Source organism: Equus asinus, unplaced genomic scaffold, assembly GCF_041296235.1.
Source record: "Equus asinus isolate D_3611 breed Donkey unplaced genomic scaffold, EquAss-T2T_v2 contig_31, whole genome shotgun sequence".
Taxonomy (NCBI): Eukaryota; Metazoa; Chordata; class Mammalia; order Perissodactyla; family Equidae; genus Equus; species Equus asinus.
This window is the reverse complement of record NW_027224972.1, coordinates 1-17,512: the sequence shown is the minus strand read 5'-3', so window position 1 is coordinate 17,512 and position 17,512 is coordinate 1. Positions and strand designations below refer to the sequence as shown.

At 70.0% G+C, this 17,512-nt stretch overlaps 4 non-coding genes and 1 pseudogene across 4 annotated transcripts; all 5 read right to left on the bottom strand.

Moving 5' to 3' along the window:
• Positions 1–352: 352 nt before the first annotated feature.
• On the bottom strand, positions 353–471 carry LOC139043636 (5S ribosomal RNA). The gene has a single exon (XR_011500716.1). It is a non-coding gene; the product is annotated as a 5S ribosomal RNA (ribosomal RNA).
• Positions 472–4,623: 4,152 nt separating this feature from the next.
• LOC139043635 (5S ribosomal RNA) lies at positions 4,624–4,742 on the bottom strand. The gene has a single exon (XR_011500715.1). It is a non-coding gene; the product is annotated as a 5S ribosomal RNA (ribosomal RNA).
• A 4,135-nt stretch (positions 4,743–8,877) lies between these two features.
• Positions 8,878–8,996, bottom strand: LOC139043634 (5S ribosomal RNA). Its single transcript, XR_011500714.1, has one exon. It is a non-coding gene; the product is annotated as a 5S ribosomal RNA (ribosomal RNA).
• Positions 8,997–13,150: 4,154 nt separating this feature from the next.
• LOC139043633 (5S ribosomal RNA) lies at positions 13,151–13,269 on the bottom strand. The gene has a single exon (XR_011500713.1). It is a non-coding gene; the product is annotated as a 5S ribosomal RNA (ribosomal RNA).
• Positions 13,270–17,411: 4,142 nt separating this feature from the next.
• Positions 17,412–17,512, bottom strand: LOC139043637 (5S ribosomal RNA; annotated as a pseudogene; the record flags this gene model as incomplete).

The following is a 17,512-nucleotide window of genomic DNA, read 5'->3' as shown; positions in this document are numbered from 1 at the left end:
CCGAGGCCAGAGGGAGCCGGCCGGCGGCGTGTGCGGCGTCGGGGTCCCGGTCCCGGTCCCGGTCCCGGTCCCGCCGGGCTGGCCCCGATTGGCCCTGGGTTCGGGTGGGGCCGCGAGCTGGAAGGGTTGGGCTGTGGCGGGGAGGGGTTGGGCCCTGCCCATGGGCGGCGCCGGCGGGCCCGCGGTGCGGAGGGGGGCGGGAGGGGAGGGGGAGGGTGGGGGGGGTCGGGCTGGCTGGAGGGGTGGGGGGCGTCCGCGGAGGACGGAGGCCGGAGGCCGCAGGACGGAGGAGGGGCGGCAGGAGCGCGGAGGGAGCCGCGCCCGGCCGGCGGCAAAAGGCGAGGGAGGCAAAAGCCTACAGCACCCGGTATTCCCAGGCGGTCTCCCATCCAAGTACTAACCAGGCCCGACCCTGCTTAGCTTCCGAGATCAGACGAGATCGGGCGCGTTCAGGGTGGTATGGCCGTAGACGCTGGCGCCTGCCGCCGGCGCCCCTAAGAAGCCGCGCCGCGTCGCCCGGCCCGCGGCTCGCGCGCGCCCAGGCCTCTGTGACGCGCACCCGCCGCCGGCGCCCCCTGCGCCCGCGCCCGGCCTGCCGCCTTCCTCCCGCTGCTGCCTCCCGCCGCGGCCGCCTCGGGCGCGGCCAGCGGGCCAGCCAAACCCTGCGCTGCCCCGCCCTGCTGCCCTCCCAGGGCGCGGAGGCCTGGAGCAGCCCGGGGTGCGAGGAGGCGGGGCGGGGCGGGCGGCGGTGGGAAACGAGGGGTGGTGGGGGCGGCGGTGGGGGCGGGGATGGGGGCGGGGCGCCTGGCTGGGCGCTCTCCCCTCGCGGCCCGGGAACACTCCAGGCCGCCCTGGCCGCTCGGATCCGGCGATGGGTCGCAGGAGATGCGGCTGCTGGGAGGGGGGTGGCGCGGGGCACTTGGCCCGAGGCGTCGGGGCGTCGGGCCGCCGGGCCCGTGCTCCTCTGAGTCCCCTCCGGCCCGAGGGGCCTCCCAGCGGGAGCCCTGACCTCTGCGGCGCCGGCCGGGCCCCGACTTGCCCAAACCCAGGCGGAGCCACCGGCGCGACCAGAGGGCGTCAGCGGAAGCCCGCCGCGCTGCCCCTGAGGGAGCGGGGAGGCGGGGCGGCCACACTTCCCCCCCGCCAGCGCCGCCCAGGAGACCGGCACCCCGCCCCCAACCCGCCCCTCGCGGGGACCCTGGACAGCTCCTGCTGGCGCCAGCCCAGAGACCCAGAGACAGAGACAGAGACAGAGACACGGAGAAACAGAGAAACGGCGACACGGAGAGGATCCAAGACACGGACCTAGACAGACACCCACCCTGACCCAGAGAGGCTCTGCCCAAGAGCTCGCTTCCCCCCCAGGAGGGCGGTGGTGCTGGAGCTGGGCCCGGGCCAGGAGGCAGGGGCCCCGGGGCTGGCGATCACCCCTGGGGCCCTAGGCCGCGCAGACAGGCTCTCAGGAGTCCCGGGCTCCCGGCATCGCTGCCCCGCCATCGCCCAGGAACCACAGGCAGGCACCGGAGCTCGCTGGCGCGCTCTGTCTGCGCTTGCGTGTGCGTGTGCTTGTGCGGGTTGTGCGAGTGGGTGTGTAGGCGTGTGTGTGTGTGTGTGTGTGTGTGTGCGCGCGCGCGCGCGCGCGCCTGTGTGTCTGTGTGCCTGTGTGTGTGTGTGCGTCCGGGTTTGTGTGTTCCTTTCTCTCCGCTTCTTCGCTCTGGCTCTTTTCCTCTTTCTGCCGGGCACCCCCGACCTTACTGAGTTGATAGAAGGAGCAGGCAGAAAAGTCAGGGCCCAGAGAACTTGGCACGAGAAAGCAGCTCCATCTACCAGACATGTAGAAGCCCCTCCCCGACGACCGACCGCAGCGTCCCCGTTCTGCTCAAGTGCCGCTGGGGACGTTGCCCGGGATCTCCCGCCCGCTAGGTCACCGACGAAGGCGCCTCCGTCTTCCCAAGAGCGCGCTCGCGCCCAGGACGGAGGGAGGAGCAGCACGGTGTGATGACGGGGAGGAAGAGTCGCGTCCGAAGGCCCGTCGGTGCCTGCCGACGTCCCGGCTCTCCCTGTCTCGAGACCTCTGGGCTTCAGGGTTCTGTGCCGCAAGGCTTTCCCGCCGCACCCCCCGGGACCCAGGGCGCGCTGTGTGCGCTGCCCGTCTCCAGCGTTTGGGCCCTGTGGGCCTTCTTGCGTCCCACTGGAAAGGGGACCCTGGGACGGAGAGAAGATGGGCAGGGGGCGGGCTTCGGCAAAGAGAGCGACGGCCATCCACAGACGTCCGACGAGGCCCTCCGGGGCGCCAAGCTCTCCATTTTCCACGGCACGTGTCCTCGTCAGGTTCTGCCACCTCTGGCCGGCATGCGTAGGCACACCGCTGGTCTTGCGGCCCCAGAGGCGAGGAGGCGAACGCCCCGGAGGCCGAGATTGGCACCCGCGTTCTCGGCTGCTGGGTGGCCAGCACCTAGGAGAGTGTCTGGCCGGAAGCAGCCAGGCGATCGATCCCTGGGTGCTGGATGAGCCTCGGCGGCAAGAAGTAGGCTCGTGGGGAAGGACGGCGGCCGAGGCCCGGGCCCCCACCGAGGCCGCGCTCCGTGCTGAGCGGTCTGCTCCGTATTTCCCGCTTGCGTTCTCACCAGCACTCGCCCCCGCAAGGAGGCACGAACGCCAGGACCCCCTCGCACCAGAGGAGGAAAGCGCAGCTCAGGGAGGGCACGTCACTCGCGGGAGACGGCGCCCCTTGGGTTTCAGCTCAGGACTTCGGTCTCCCGAGCCTGCGTTTCGGGGCAAGGCTCCGGTCCCGCGCTCCGGGAAACTGACAGGGACGCAGTCCCGCTTCTCCCCGCAGAAGGTGCTCCTCGGAGATCAGATCCGGGGACCCGTCAGAACCACCCCGGGCACGAGCTGGCAGGGAGCGACGCGCACCGCACCCCCCCCCTCCCCCATCCCGCAGCCCGCAGCCCGCAGCCCGAGGAAGCGAGGAGCAGGCGAGAGAGGCGCTGGGTTGGCAGGAGGGGAAACGGGGCCGGCAGGAGAAGCGAACCGCGAAGAGACTCCCTCCCAGGACGACGATGGCTGAACGGGGAGAGGAGGGAGCTTTGGGTCCTCTCTCGTCCTGCTTTGACCGGGATGTCCCCATTTTTCCACAGCGAGCGAGTATGGCTCTTGGATTCGGTGGGGAAGACGTGATTTATCTGGAGGACTTTTCCCTTCGGGGGTTCAAAGTCCGTTCTCTGAGGCAAGGCTCCCTCTCTGCCTCCCTGTCCTTCCCATTCGCCTCCCCGGAAGCCAGCTCTCCTCCCGGTTTCCTGGATCCCTTGGCCACGGTCCTCTGTTGCAAACACAGGCAGGTGCAAAGAAGATGCGAAAGGCTGCCCGAGCCACGCGAACGGAAAGCTGAAGCCAGGGAGCCAGGAAGGGCTGGCTGCTGAGGGAGGACGTGTCCTGTCAGGAGGCTTTTCAACTCCCTCTGACAGATGCGGCCTGGAGGGGCGGGGCCCGGCCGGGGCCCTGGGGTGGTAGGGGTCGGGTGTGAGGGGGTGGGTGGGGAGGCGGGGGGAGGCGGGAAGAGAGGGAGGCCCCCGAGTGAGGGGACACCAAAAGCCTCAGCCATCAAGACTCCTCGTCTTTGCATCCAGCGTTCTCAAACTCAAAACGAACGCAAGCTCATCCACCAGGAGCAACGTAGCAGCGTTTCCAAGCGAGGCAGGACCGCCCGAAGGCGAAAGCAGAATGGGATCCTAGTCAGGTGGAGCTTGAAACTCAGACCCACCCACCCCCCTACCCCCCCCCACCACCACCACCTCCCCCCCTCCCCCCCACCCCGGGAAGGGGGCTTCTGGAAGGAAAAGCGAGACAAACTGACAGGGACAAACTTAGGTCGGGAAAGGAGTGTTGATTGTGAATGAGCCTCTCAAGGACAAGCAAGCGGGTACCAGGTTTTAGAAGATGACCTGCAGCGGCAGAGACGCCAGCAAAGGCAGAAGCCATCCCGTCTTGGGTGAGGTGCCCGAGACGCTCCTCTCTAACCCAGTCCGCCCTGTCCTTGGAGAAGCGGGCGGTGTCTGGAAAAGCCTGACCAGGTGCCTTTCCTCGGTGGGCGGGGCTGGTCGCTTTGGGACCCGTTTGGGCCTCCCGGCACCGCCGTGGAATCCGTTCCACCTGACAGGACGACTCTACCCGGCGGCTGGGGCGGCGGGGGCGGGGCGCCGAGGGAAGGGCTGGGGTGTCACCGGAGCGGGAGCCGAGCGGGTGGGAAGAGGCCGAGGCCAGAGGGAGCCGGCCGGCGGCGTGTGCGGCGTCGGGGTCCCGGTCCCGGTCCCGGTCCCGGTCCCGGTCCCGGTCCCGGTCCCGCCGGGCTGGCCCCGATTGGCCCTGGGTTCGGGTGGGGCCGCGAGCTGGAAGGGTTGGGCTGTGGCGGGGAGGGGTTGGGCCCTGCCCATGGGCGGCGCCGGCGGGCCCGCGGTGCGGAGGGGGGCGGGAGGGGAGGGGGAGGGTGGGGGGGGTCGGGCTGGCTGGAGGGGTGGGGGGCGTCCGCGGAGGACGGAGGCCGGAGGCCGCAGGACGGAGGAGGGGCGGCAGGAGCGCGGAGGGAGCCGCGCCCGGCCGGCGGCAAAAGGCGAGGGAGGCAAAAGCCTACAGCACCCGGTATTCCCAGGCGGTCTCCCATCCAAGTACTAACCAGGCCCGACCCTGCTTAGCTTCCGAGATCAGACGAGATCGGGCGCGTTCAGGGTGGTATGGCCGTAGACGCTGGCGCCTGCCGCCGGCGCCCCTAAGAAGCCGCGCCGCGTCGCCCGGCCCGCGGCTCGCGCGCGCCCAGGCCTCTGTGACGCGCACCCGCCGCCGGCGCCCCCTGCGCCCGCGCCCGGCCTGCCGCCTTCCTCCCGCTGCTGCCTCCCGCCGCGGCCGCCTCGGGCGCGGCCAGCGGGCCAGCCAAACCCTGCGCTGCCCCGCCCTGCTGCCCTCCCAGGGCGCGGAGGCCTGGAGCAGCCCGGGGTGCGAGGAGGCGGGGCGGGGCGGGCGGCGGTGGGAAACGAGGGGTGGTGGGGGCGGCGGTGGGGGCGGGGATGGGGGCGGGGCGCCTGGCTGGGCGCTCTCCCCTCGCGGCCCGGGAACACTCCAGGCCGCCCTGGCCGCTCGGATCCGGCGATGGGTCGCAGGAGATGCGGCTGCTGGGAGGGGGGTGGCGCGGGGCACTTGGCCCGAGGCGTCGGGGCGTCGGGCCGCCGGGCCCGTGCTCCTCTGAGTCCCCTCCGGCCCGAGGGGCCTCCCAGCGGGAGCCCTGACCTCTGCGGCGCCGGCCGGGCCCCGACTTGCCCAAACCCAGGCGGAGCCACCGGCGCGACCAGAGGGCGTCAGCGGAAGCCCGCCGCGCTGCCCCTGAGGGAGCGGGGAGGCGGGGCGGCCACACTTCCCCCCCGCCAGCGCCGCCCAGGAGACCGGCACCCCGCCCCCAACCCGCCCCTCGCGGGGACCCTGGACAGCTCCTGCTGGCGCCAGCCCAGAGACCCAGAGACAGAGACAGAGACAGAGACACGGAGAAACAGAGAAACGGCGACACGGAGAGGATCCAAGACACGGACCTAGACAGACACCCACCCTGACCCAGAGAGGCTCTGCCCAAGAGCTCGCTTCCCCCCCAGGAGGGCGGTGGTGCTGGAGCTGGGCCCGGGCCAGGAGGCAGGGGCCCCGGGGCTGGCGATCACCCCTGGGGCCCTAGGCCGCGCAGACAGGCTCTCAGGAGTCCCGGGCTCCCGGCATCGCTGCCCCGCCATCGCCCAGGAACCACAGGCAGGCACCGGAGCTCGCTGGCGCGCTCTGTCTGCGCTTGCGTGTGCGTGTGCTTGTGCGGGTTGTGCGAGTGGGTGTGTAGGCGTGTGTGTGTGTGTGTGTGTGTGTGTGTGCGCGCGCGCGCGCGCGCCTGTGTGTCTGTGTGCCTGTGTGTGTGTGTGCGTCCGGGTTTGTGTGTTCCTTTCTCTCCGCTTCTTCGCTCTGGCTCTTTTCCTCTTTCTGCCGGGCACCCCCGACCTTACTGAGTTGATAGAAGGAGCAGGCAGAAAAGTCAGGGCCCAGAGAACTTGGCACGAGAAAGCAGCTCCATCTACCAGACATGTAGAAGCCCCTCCCCGACGACCGACCGCAGCGTCCCCGTTCTGCTCAAGTGCCGCTGGGGACGTTGCCCGGGATCTCCCGCCCGCTAGGTCACCGACGAAGGCGCCTCCGTCTTCCCAAGAGCGCGCTCGCGCCCAGGACGGAGGGAGGAGCAGCACGGTGTGATGACGGGGAGGAAGAGTCGCGTCCGAAGGCCCGTCGGTGCCTGCCGACGTCCCGGCTCTCCCTGTCTCGAGACCTCTGGGCTTCAGGGTTCTGTGCCGCAAGGCTTTCCCGCCGCACCCCCCGGGACCCAGGGCGCGCTGTGTGCGCTGCCCGTCTCCAGCGTTTGGGCCCTGTGGGCCTTCTTGCGTCCCACTGGAAAGGGGACCCTGGGACGGAGAGAAGATGGGCAGGGGGCGGGCTTCGGCAAAGAGAGCGACGGCCATCCACAGACGTCCGACGAGGCCCTCCGGGGCGCCAAGCTCTCCATTTTCCACGGCACGTGTCCTCGTCAGGTTCTGCCACCTCTGGCCGGCATGCGTAGGCACACCGCTGGTCTTGCGGCCCCAGAGGCGAGGAGGCGAACGCCCCGGAGGCCGAGATTGGCACCCGCGTTCTCGGCTGCTGGGTGGCCAGCACCTAGGAGAGTGTCTGGCCGGAAGCAGCCAGGCGATCGATCCCTGGGTGCTGGATGAGCCTCGGCGGCAAGAAGTAGGCTCGTGGGGAAGGACGGCGGCCGAGGCCCGGGCCCCCACCGAGGCCGCGCTCCGTGCTGAGCGGTCTGCTCCGTATTTCCCGCTTGCGTTCTCACCAGCACTCGCCCCCGCAAGGAGGCACGAACGCCAGGACCCCCTCGCACCAGAGGAGGAAAGCGCAGCTCAGGGAGGGCACGTCACTCGCGGGAGACGGCGCCCCTTGGGTTTCAGCTCAGGACTTCGGTCTCCCGAGCCTGCGTTTCGGGGCAAGGCTCCGGTCCCGCGCTCCGGGAAACTGACAGGGACGCAGTCCCGCTTCTCCCCGCAGAAGGTGCTCCTCGGAGATCAGATCCGGGGACCCGTCAGAACCACCCCGGGCACGAGCTGGCAGGGAGCGACGCGCACCGCACCCCCCCCCTCCCCCATCCCGCAGCCCGCAGCCCGCAGCCCGAGGAAGCGAGGAGCAGGCGATAGAGGCGCTGGGTTGGCAGGAGGGGAAACGGGGCCGGCAGGAGAAGCGAACCGCGAAGAGACTCCCTCCCAGGACGACGATGGCTGAACGGGGAGAGGAGGGAGCTTTGGGTCCTCTCTCGTCCTGCTTTGACCGGGATGTCCCCATTTTTCCACAGCGAGCGAGTATGGCTCTTGGATTCGGTGGGGAAGACGTGATTTATCTGGAGGACTTTTCCCTTCGGGGGTTCAAAGTCCGTTCTCTGAGGCAAGGCTCCCTCTCTGCCTCCCTGTCCTTCCCATTCGCCTCCCCGGAAGCCAGCTCTCCTCCCGGTTTCCTGGATCCCTTGGCCACGGTCCTCTGTTGCAAACACAGGCAGGTGCAAAGAAGATGCGAAAGGCTGCCCGAGCCACGCGAACGGAAAGCTGAAGCCAGGGAGCCAGGAAGGGCTGGCTGCTGAGGGAGGACGTGTCCTGTCAGGAGGCTTTTCAACTCCCTCTGACAGATGCGGCCTGGAGGGGCGGGGCCCGGCCGGGGCCCTGGGGTGGTAGGGGTCGGGTGTGAGGGGGTGGGTGGGGAGGCGGGGGGAGGCGGGAAGAGAGGGAGGCCCCCGAGTGAGGGGACACCAAAAGCCTCAGCCATCAAGACTCCTCGTCTTTGCATCCAGCGTTCTCAAACTCAAAACGAACGCAAGCTCATCCACCAGGAGCAACGTAGCAGCGTTTCCAAGCGAGGCAGGACCGCCCGAAGGCGAAAGCAGAATGGGATCCTAGTCAGGTGGAGCTTGAAACTCAGACCCACCCACCCCCCTACCCCCCCCCCACCACCACCACCTCCCCCCCTCCCCCCCACCCCGGGAAGGGGGCTTCTGGAAGGAAAAGCGAGACAAACTGACAGGGACAAACTTAGGTCGGGAAAGGAGTGTTGATTGTGAATGAGCCTCTCAAGGACAAGCAAGCGGGTACCAGGTTTTAGAAGATGACCTGCAGCGGCAGAGACGCCAGCAAAGGCAGAAGCCATCCCGTCTTGGGTGAGGTGCCCGAGACGCTCCTCTCTAACCCAGTCCGCCCTGTCCTTGGAGAAGCGGGCGGTGTCTGGAAAAGCCTGACCAGGTGCCTTTCCTCGGTGGGCGGGGCTGGTCGCTTTGGGACCCGTTTGGGCCTCCCGGCACCGCCGTGGAATCCGTTCCACCTGACAGGACGACTCTACCCGGCGGCTGGGGCGGCGGGGGCGGGGCGCCGAGGGAAGGGCTGGGGTGTCACCGGAGCGGGAGCCGAGCGGGTGGGAAGAGGCCGAGGCCAGAGGGAGCCGGCCGGCGGCGTGTGCGGCGTCGGGGTCCCGGTCCCGGTCCCGGTCCCGGTCCCGCCGGGCTGGCCCCGATTGGCCCTGGGTTCGGGTGGGGCCGCGAGCTGGAAGGGTTGGGCTGTGGCGGGGAGGGGTTGGGCCCTGCCCATGGGCGGCGCCGGCGGGCCCGCGGTGCGGAGGGGGGCGGGAGGGGAGGGGGAGGGTGGGGGGGGTCGGGCTGGCTGGAGGGGTGGGGGGCGTCCGCGGAGGACGGAGGCCGGAGGCCGCAGGACGGAGGAGGGGCGGCAGGAGCGCGGAGGGAGCCGCGCCCGGCCGGCGGCAAAAGGCGAGGGAGGCAAAAGCCTACAGCACCCGGTATTCCCAGGCGGTCTCCCATCCAAGTACTAACCAGGCCCGACCCTGCTTAGCTTCCGAGATCAGACGAGATCGGGCGCGTTCAGGGTGGTATGGCCGTAGACGCTGGCGCCTGCCGCCGGCGCCCCTAAGAAGCCGCGCCGCGTCGCCCGGCCCGCGGCTCGCGCGCGCCCAGGCCTCTGTGACGCGCACCCGCCGCCGGCGCCCCCTGCGCCCGCGCCCGGCCTGCCGCCTTCCTCCCGCTGCTGCCTCCCGCCGCGGCCGCCTCGGGCGCGGCCAGCGGGCCAGCCAAACCCTGCGCTGCCCCGCCCTGCTGCCCTCCCAGGGCGCGGAGGCCTGGAGCAGCCCGGGGTGCGAGGAGGCGGGGCGGGGCGGGCGGCGGTGGGAAACGAGGGGTGGTGGGGGCGGCGGTGGGGGCGGGGATGGGGGCGGGGCGCCTGGCTGGGCGCTCTCCCCTCGCGGCCCGGGAACACTCCAGGCCGCCCTGGCCGCTCGGATCCGGCGATGGGTCGCAGGAGATGCGGCTGCTGGGAGGGGGGTGGCGCGGGGCACTTGGCCCGAGGCGTCGGGGCGTCGGGCCGCCGGGCCCGTGCTCCTCTGAGTCCCCTCCGGCCCGAGGGGCCTCCCAGCGGGAGCCCTGACCTCTGCGGCGCCGGCCGGGCCCCGACTTGCCCAAACCCAGGCGGAGCCACCGGCGCGACCAGAGGGCGTCAGCGGAAGCCCGCCGCGCTGCCCCTGAGGGAGCGGGGAGGCGGGGCGGCCACACTTCCCCCCCGCCAGCGCCGCCCAGGAGACCGGCACCCCGCCCCCAACCCGCCCCTCGCGGGGACCCTGGACAGCTCCTGCTGGCGCCAGCCCAGAGACCCAGAGACAGAGACAGAGACAGAGACACGGAGAAACAGAGAAACGGCGACACGGAGAGGATCCAAGACACGGACCTAGACAGACACCCACCCTGACCCAGAGAGGCTCTGCCCAAGAGCTCGCTTCCCCCCCAGGAGGGCGGTGGTGCTGGAGCTGGGCCCGGGCCAGGAGGCAGGGGCCCCGGGGCTGGCGATCACCCCTGGGGCCCTAGGCCGCGCAGACAGGCTCTCAGGAGTCCCGGGCTCCCGGCATCGCTGCCCCGCCATCGCCCAGGAACCACAGGCAGGCACCGGAGCTCGCTGGCGCGCTCTGTCTGCGCTTGCGTGTGCGTGTGCTTGTGCGGGTTGTGCGAGTGGGTGTGTAGGCGTGTGTGTGTGTGTGTGTGTGTGTGTGTGCGCGCGCGCGCGCGCGCGCCTGTGTGTCTGTGTGCCTGTGTGTGTGTGTGCGTCCGGGTTTGTGTGTTCCTTTCTCTCCGCTTCTTCGCTCTGGCTCTTTTCCTCTTTCTGCCGGGCACCCCCGACCTTACTGAGTTGATAGAAGGAGCAGGCAGAAAAGTCAGGGCCCAGAGAACTTGGCACGAGAAAGCAGCTCCATCTACCAGACATGTAGAAGCCCCTCCCCGACGACCGACCGCAGCGTCCCCGTTCTGCTCAAGTGCCGCTGGGGACGTTGCCCGGGATCTCCCGCCCGCTAGGTCACCGACGAAGGCGCCTCCGTCTTCCCAAGAGCGCGCTCGCGCCCAGGACGGAGGGAGGAGCAGCACGGTGTGATGACGGGGAGGAAGAGTCGCGTCCGAAGGCCCGTCGGTGCCTGCCGACGTCCCGGCTCTCCCTGTCTCGAGACCTCTGGGCTTCAGGGTTCTGTGCCGCAAGGCTTTCCCGCCGCACCCCCCGGGACCCAGGGCGCGCTGTGTGCGCTGCCCGTCTCCAGCGTTTGGGCCCTGTGGGCCTTCTTGCGTCCCACTGGAAAGGGGACCCTGGGACGGAGAGAAGACGGGCAGGGGGCGGGCTTCGGCAAAGAGAGCGACGGCCATCCACAGACGTCCGACGAGGCCCTCCGGGGCGCCAAGCTCTCCATTTTCCACGGCACGTGTCCTCGTCAGGTTCTGCCACCTCTGGCCGGCATGCGTAGGCACACCGCTGGTCTTGCGGCCCCAGAGGCGAGGAGGCGAACGCCCCGGAGGCCGAGATTGGCACCCGCGTTCTCGGCTGCTGGGTGGCCAGCACCTAGGAGAGTGTCTGGCCGGAAGCAGCCAGGCGATCGATCCCTGGGTGCTGGATGAGCCTCGGCGGCAAGAAGTAGGCTCGTGGGGAAGGACGGCGGCCGAGGCCCGGGCCCCCACCGAGGCCGCGCTCCGTGCTGAGCGGTCTGCTCCGTATTTCCCGCTTGCGTTCTCACCAGCACTCGCCCCCGCAAGGAGGCACGAACGCCAGGACCCCCTCGCACCAGAGGAGGAAAGCGCAGCTCAGGGAGGGCACGTCACTCGCGGGAGACGGCGCCCCTTGGGTTTCAGCTCAGGACTTCGGTCTCCCGAGCCTGCGTTTCGGGGCAAGGCTCCGGTCCCGCGCTCCGGGAAACTGACAGGGACGCAGTCCCGCTTCTCCCCGCAGAAGGTGCTCCTCGGAGATCAGATCCGGGGACCCGTCAGAACCACCCCGGGCACGAGCTGGCAGGGAGCGACGCGCACCGCACCCCCCCCCTCCCCCATCCCGCAGCCCGCAGCCCGCAGCCCGAGGAAGCGAGGAGCAGGCGAGAGAGGCGCTGGGTTGGCAGGAGGGGAAACGGGGCCGGCAGGAGAAGCGAACCGCGAAGAGACTCCCTCCCAGGACGACGATGGCTGAACGGGGAGAGGAGGGAGCTTTGGGTCCTCTCTCGTCCTGCTTTGACCGGGATGTCCCCATTTTTCCACAGCGAGCGAGTATGGCTCTTGGATTCGGTGGGGAAGACGTGATTTATCTGGAGGACTTTTCCCTTCGGGGGTTCAAAGTCCGTTCTCTGAGGCAAGGCTCCCTCTCTGCCTCCCTGTCCTTCCCATTCGCCTCCCCGGAAGCCAGCTCTCCTCCCGGTTTCCTGGATCCCTTGGCCACGGTCCTCTGTTGCAAACACAGGCAGGTGCAAAGAAGATGCGAAAGGCTGCCCGAGCCACGCGAACGGAAAGCTGAAGCCAGGGAGCCAGGAAGGGCTGGCTGCTGAGGGAGGACGTGTCCTGTCAGGAGGCTTTTCAACTCCCTCTGACAGATGCGGCCTGGAGGGGCGGGGCCCGGCCGGGGCCCTGGGGTGGTAGGGGTCGGGTGTGAGGGGGTGGGTGGGGAGGCGGGGGGAGGCGGGAAGAGAGGGAGGCCCCCGAGTGAGGGGACACCAAAAGCCTCAGCCATCAAGACTCCTCGTCTTTGCATCCAGCGTTCTCAAACTCAAAACGAACGCAAGCTCATCCACCAGGAGCAACGTAGCAGCGTTTCCAAGCGAGGCAGGACCGCCCGAAGGCGAAAGCAGAATGGGATCCTAGTCAGGTGGAGCTTGAAACTCAGACCCACCCACCCCCCTACCCCCCCCCACCACCACCACCTCCCCCCCTCCCCCCCACCCCGGGAAGGGGGCTTCTGGAAGGAAAAGCGAGACAAACTGACAGGGACAAACTTAGGTCGGGAAAGGAGTGTTGATTGTGAATGAGCCTCTCAAGGACAAGCAAGCGGGTACCAGGTTTTAGAAGATGACCTGCAGCGGCAGAGACGCCAGCAAAGGCAGAAGCCATCCCGTCTTGGGTGAGGTGCCCGAGACGCTCCTCTCTAACCCAGTCCGCCCTGTCCTTGGAGAAGCGGGCGGTGTCTGGAAAAGCCTGACCAGGTGCCTTTCCTCGGTGGGCGGGGCTGGTCGCTTTGGGACCCGTTTGGGCCTCCCGGCACCGCCGTGGAATCCGTTCCACCTGACAGGACGACTCTACCCGGCGGCTGGGGCGGCGGGGGCGGGGCGCCGAGGGAAGGGCTGGGGTGTCACCGGAGCGGGAGCCGAGCGGGTGGGAAGAGGCCGAGGCCAGAGGGAGCCGGCCGGCGGCGTGTGCGGCGTCGGGGTCCCGGTCCCGGTCCCGGTCCCGGTCCCGGTCCCGGTCCCGGTCCCGCCGGGCTGGCCCCGATTGGCCCTGGGTTCGGGTGGGGCCGCGAGCTGGAAGGGTTGGGCTGTGGCGGGGAGGGGTTGGGCCCTGCCCATGGGCGGCGCCGGCGGGCCCGCGGTGCGGAGGGGGGCGGGAGGGGAGGGGGAGGGTGGGGGGGGTCGGGCTGGCTGGAGGGGTGGGGGGCGTCCGCGGAGGACGGAGGCCGGAGGCCGCAGGACGGAGGAGGGGCGGCAGGAGCGCGGAGGGAGCCGCGCCCGGCCGGCGGCAAAAGGCGAGGGAGGCAAAAGCCTACAGCACCCGGTATTCCCAGGCGGTCTCCCATCCAAGTACTAACCAGGCCCGACCCTGCTTAGCTTCCGAGATCAGACGAGATCGGGCGCGTTCAGGGTGGTATGGCCGTAGACGCTGGCGCCTGCCGCCGGCGCCCCTAAGAAGCCGCGCCGCGTCGCCCGGCCCGCGGCTCGCGCGCGCCCAGGCCTCTGTGACGCGCACCCGCCGCCGGCGCCCCCTGCGCCCGCGCCCGGCCTGCCGCCTTCCTCCCGCTGCTGCCTCCCGCCGCGGCCGCCTCGGGCGCGGCCAGCGGGCCAGCCAAACCCTGCGCTGCCCCGCCCTGCTGCCCTCCCAGGGCGCGGAGGCCTGGAGCAGCCCGGGGTGCGAGGAGGCGGGGCGGGGCGGGCGGCGGTGGGAAACGAGGGGTGGTGGGGGCGGCGGTGGGGGCGGGGATGGGGGCGGGGCGCCTGGCTGGGCGCTCTCCCCTCGCGGCCCGGGAACACTCCAGGCCGCCCTGGCCGCTCGGATCCGGCGATGGGTCGCAGGAGATGCGGCTGCTGGGAGGGGGGTGGCGCGGGGCACTTGGCCCGAGGCGTCGGGGCGTCGGGCCGCCGGGCCCGTGCTCCTCTGAGTCCCCTCCGGCCCGAGGGGCCTCCCAGCGGGAGCCCTGACCTCTGCGGCGCCGGCCGGGCCCCGACTTGCCCAAACCCAGGCGGAGCCACCGGCGCGACCAGAGGGCGTCAGCGGAAGCCCGCCGCGCTGCCCCTGAGGGAGCGGGGAGGCGGGGCGGCCACACTTCCCCCCCGCCAGCGCCGCCCAGGAGACCGGCACCCCGCCCCCAACCCGCCCCTCGCGGGGACCCTGGACAGCTCCTGCTGGCGCCAGCCCAGAGACCCAGAGACAGAGACAGAGACAGAGACACGGAGAAACAGAGAAACGGCGACACGGAGAGGATCCAAGACACGGACCTAGACAGACACCCACCCTGACCCAGAGAGGCTCTGCCCAAGAGCTCGCTTCCCCCCCAGGAGGGCGGTGGTGCTGGAGCTGGGCCCGGGCCAGGAGGCAGGGGCCCCGGGGCTGGCGATCACCCCTGGGGCCCTAGGCCGCGCAGACAGGCTCTCAGGAGTCCCGGGCTCCCGGCATCGCTGCCCCGCCATCGCCCAGGAACCACAGGCAGGCACCGGAGCTCGCTGGCGCGCTCTGTCTGCGCTTGCGTGTGCGTGTGCTTGTGCGGGTTGTGCGAGTGGGTGTGTAGGCGTGTGTGTGTGTGTGTGTGTGTGTGTGTGCGCGCGCGCGCGCGCGCGCCTGTGTGTCTGTGTGCCTGTGTGTGTGTGTGCGTCCGGGTTTGTGTGTTCCTTTCTCTCCGCTTCTTCGCTCTGGCTCTTTTCCTCTTTCTGCCGGGCACCCCCGACCTTACTGAGTTGATAGAAGGAGCAGGCAGAAAAGTCAGGGCCCAGAGAACTTGGCACGAGAAAGCAGCTCCATCTACCAGACATGTAGAAGCCCCTCCCCGACGACCGACCGCAGCGTCCCCGTTCTGCTCAAGTGCCGCTGGGGACGTTGCCCGGGATCTCCCGCCCGCTAGGTCACCGACGAAGGCGCCTCCGTCTTCCCAAGAGCGCGCTCGCGCCCAGGACGGAGGGAGGAGCAGCACGGTGTGATGACGGGGAGGAAGAGTCGCGTCCGAAGGCCCGTCGGTGCCTGCCGACGTCCCGGCTCTCCCTGTCTCGAGACCTCTGGGCTTCAGGGTTCTGTGCCGCAAGGCTTTCCCGCCGCACCCCCCGGGACCCAGGGCGCGCTGTGTGCGCTGCCCGTCTCCAGCGTTTGGGCCCTGTGGGCCTTCTTGCGTCCCACTGGAAAGGGGACCCTGGGACGGAGAGAAGATGGGCAGGGGGCGGGCTTCGGCAAAGAGAGCGACGGCCATCCACAGACGTCCGACGAGGCCCTCCGGGGCGCCAAGCTCTCCATTTTCCACGGCACGTGTCCTCGTCAGGTTCTGCCACCTCTGGCCGGCATGCGTAGGCACACCGCTGGTCTTGCGGCCCCAGAGGCGAGGAGGCGAACGCCCCGGAGGCCGAGATTGGCACCCGCGTTCTCGGCTGCTGGGTGGCCAGCACCTAGGAGAGTGTCTGGCCGGAAGCAGCCAGGCGATCGATCCCTGGGTGCTGGATGAGCCTCGGCGGCAAGAAGTAGGCTCGTGGGGAAGGACGGCGGCCGAGGCCCGGGCCCCCACCGAGGCCGCGCTCCGTGCTGAGCGGTCTGCTCCGTATTTCCCGCTTGCGTTCTCACCAGCACTCGCCCCCGCAAGGAGGCACGAACGCCAGGACCCCCTCGCACCAGAGGAGGAAAGCGCAGCTCAGGGAGGGCACGTCACTCGCGGGAGACGGCGCCCCTTGGGTTTCAGCTCAGGACTTCGGTCTCCCGAGCCTGCGTTTCGGGGCAAGGCTCCGGTCCCGCGCTCCGGGAAACTGACAGGGACGCAGTCCCGCTTCTCCCCGCAGAAGGTGCTCCTCGGAGATCAGATCCGGGGACCCGTCAGAACCACCCCGGGCACGAGCTGGCAGGGAGCGACGCGCACCGCACCCCCCCCCTCCCCCATCCCGCAGCCCGCAGCCCGCAGCCCGAGGAAGCGAGGAGCAGGCGATAGAGGCGCTGGGTTGGCAGGAGGGGAAACGGGGCCGGCAGGAGAAGCGAACCGCGAAGAGACTCCCTCCCAGGACGACGATGGCTGAACGGGGAGAGGAGGGAGCTTTGGGTCCTCTCTCGTCCTGCTTTGACCGGGATGTCCCCATTTTTCCACAGCGAGCGAGTATGGCTCTTGGATTCGGTGGGGAAGACGTGATTTATCTGGAGGACTTTTCCCTTCGGGGGTTCAAAGTCCGTTCTCTGAGGCAAGGCTCCCTCTCTGCCTCCCTGTCCTTCCCATTCGCCTCCCCGGAAGCCAGCTCTCCTCCCGGTTTCCTGGATCCCTTGGCCACGGTCCTCTGTTGCAAACACAGGCAGGTGCAAAGAAGATGCGAAAGGCTGCCCGAGCCACGCGAACGGAAAGCTGAAGCCAGGGAGCCAGGAAGGGCTGGCTGCTGAGGGAGGACGTGTCCTGTCAGGAGGCTTTTCAACTCCCTCTGACAGATGCGGCCTGGAGGGGCGGGGCCCGGCCGGGGCCCTGGGGTGGTAGGGGTCGGGTGTGAGGGGGTGGGTGGGGAGGCGGGGGGAGGCGGGAAGAGAGGGAGGCCCCCGAGTGAGGGGACACCAAAAGCCTCAGCCATCAAGACTCCTCGTCTTTGCATCCAGCGTTCTCAAACTCAAAACGAACGCAAGCTCATCCACCAGGAGCAACGTAGCAGCGTTTCCAAGCGAGGCAGGACCGCCCGAAGGCGAAAGCAGAATGGGATCCTAGTCAGGTGGAGCTTGAAACTCAGACCCACCCACCCCCCTACCCCCCCCCCACCACCACCACCTCCCCCCCTCCCCCCCACCCCGGGAAGGGGGCTTCTGGAAGGAAAAGCGAGACAAACTGACAGGGACAAACTTAGGTCGGGAAAGGAGTGTTGATTGTGAATGAGCCTCTCAAGGACAAGCAAGCGGGTACCAGGTTTTAGAAGATGACCTGCAGCGGCAGAGACGCCAGCAAAGGCAGAAGCCATCCCGTCTTGGGTGAGGTGCCCGAGACGCTCCTCTCTAACCCAGTCCGCCCTGTCCTTGGAGAAGCGGGCGGTGTCTGGAAAAGCCTGACCGGGTGTCTTTCCTCGCTGGGCGGGGCTGGTCGCTTTGGGACCCGTTTGGGCCTCCCGGCACCGCCGTGGAATCCGTTCCACCTGACAGGACGACTCTACCCGGCGGGTGGGGCGGCGGGGGCGGGGCGCCGAGGGAAGGGCTGGGGTGTCACCGGAGCGGGAGCCGAGCGGGTGGGAAGAGGCCGAGGCCAGAGGGAGCCGGCCGGCGGCGTGTGCGGCGTCGGGGTCCCGGTCCCGGTCCCGGTCCCGGTCCCGCCGGGCTGGCCCCGATTGGCCCTGGGTTCGGGGTGGGGGGCCGCGAGCTGGAAGGGTTGGGCTGTGGCGGGGAGGGGTTGGGCCCTGCCCATGGGCGGCGCCGGCGGGCCCGCGGTGCGGAGGGGGGGCGGGAGGGGAGGGGGAGGGTGGGGGGGGTCGGGCTGGCTGGAGGGGTGGGGGGCGTCCGCGGAGGACGGAGGCCGGAGGCCGCAGGACGGAGGAGGGGCGGCAGGAGCGCGGAGGGAGCCGCGCCCGGCCGGCGGGCAAAAGGCGAGGGAGGCAAAAGCCTACAGCACCCGGTATTCCCAGGCGGTCTCCCATCCAAGTACTAACCAGGCCCGACCCTGCTTAGCTTCCGAGATCAGACGAGATCGGGCGCGTTCAG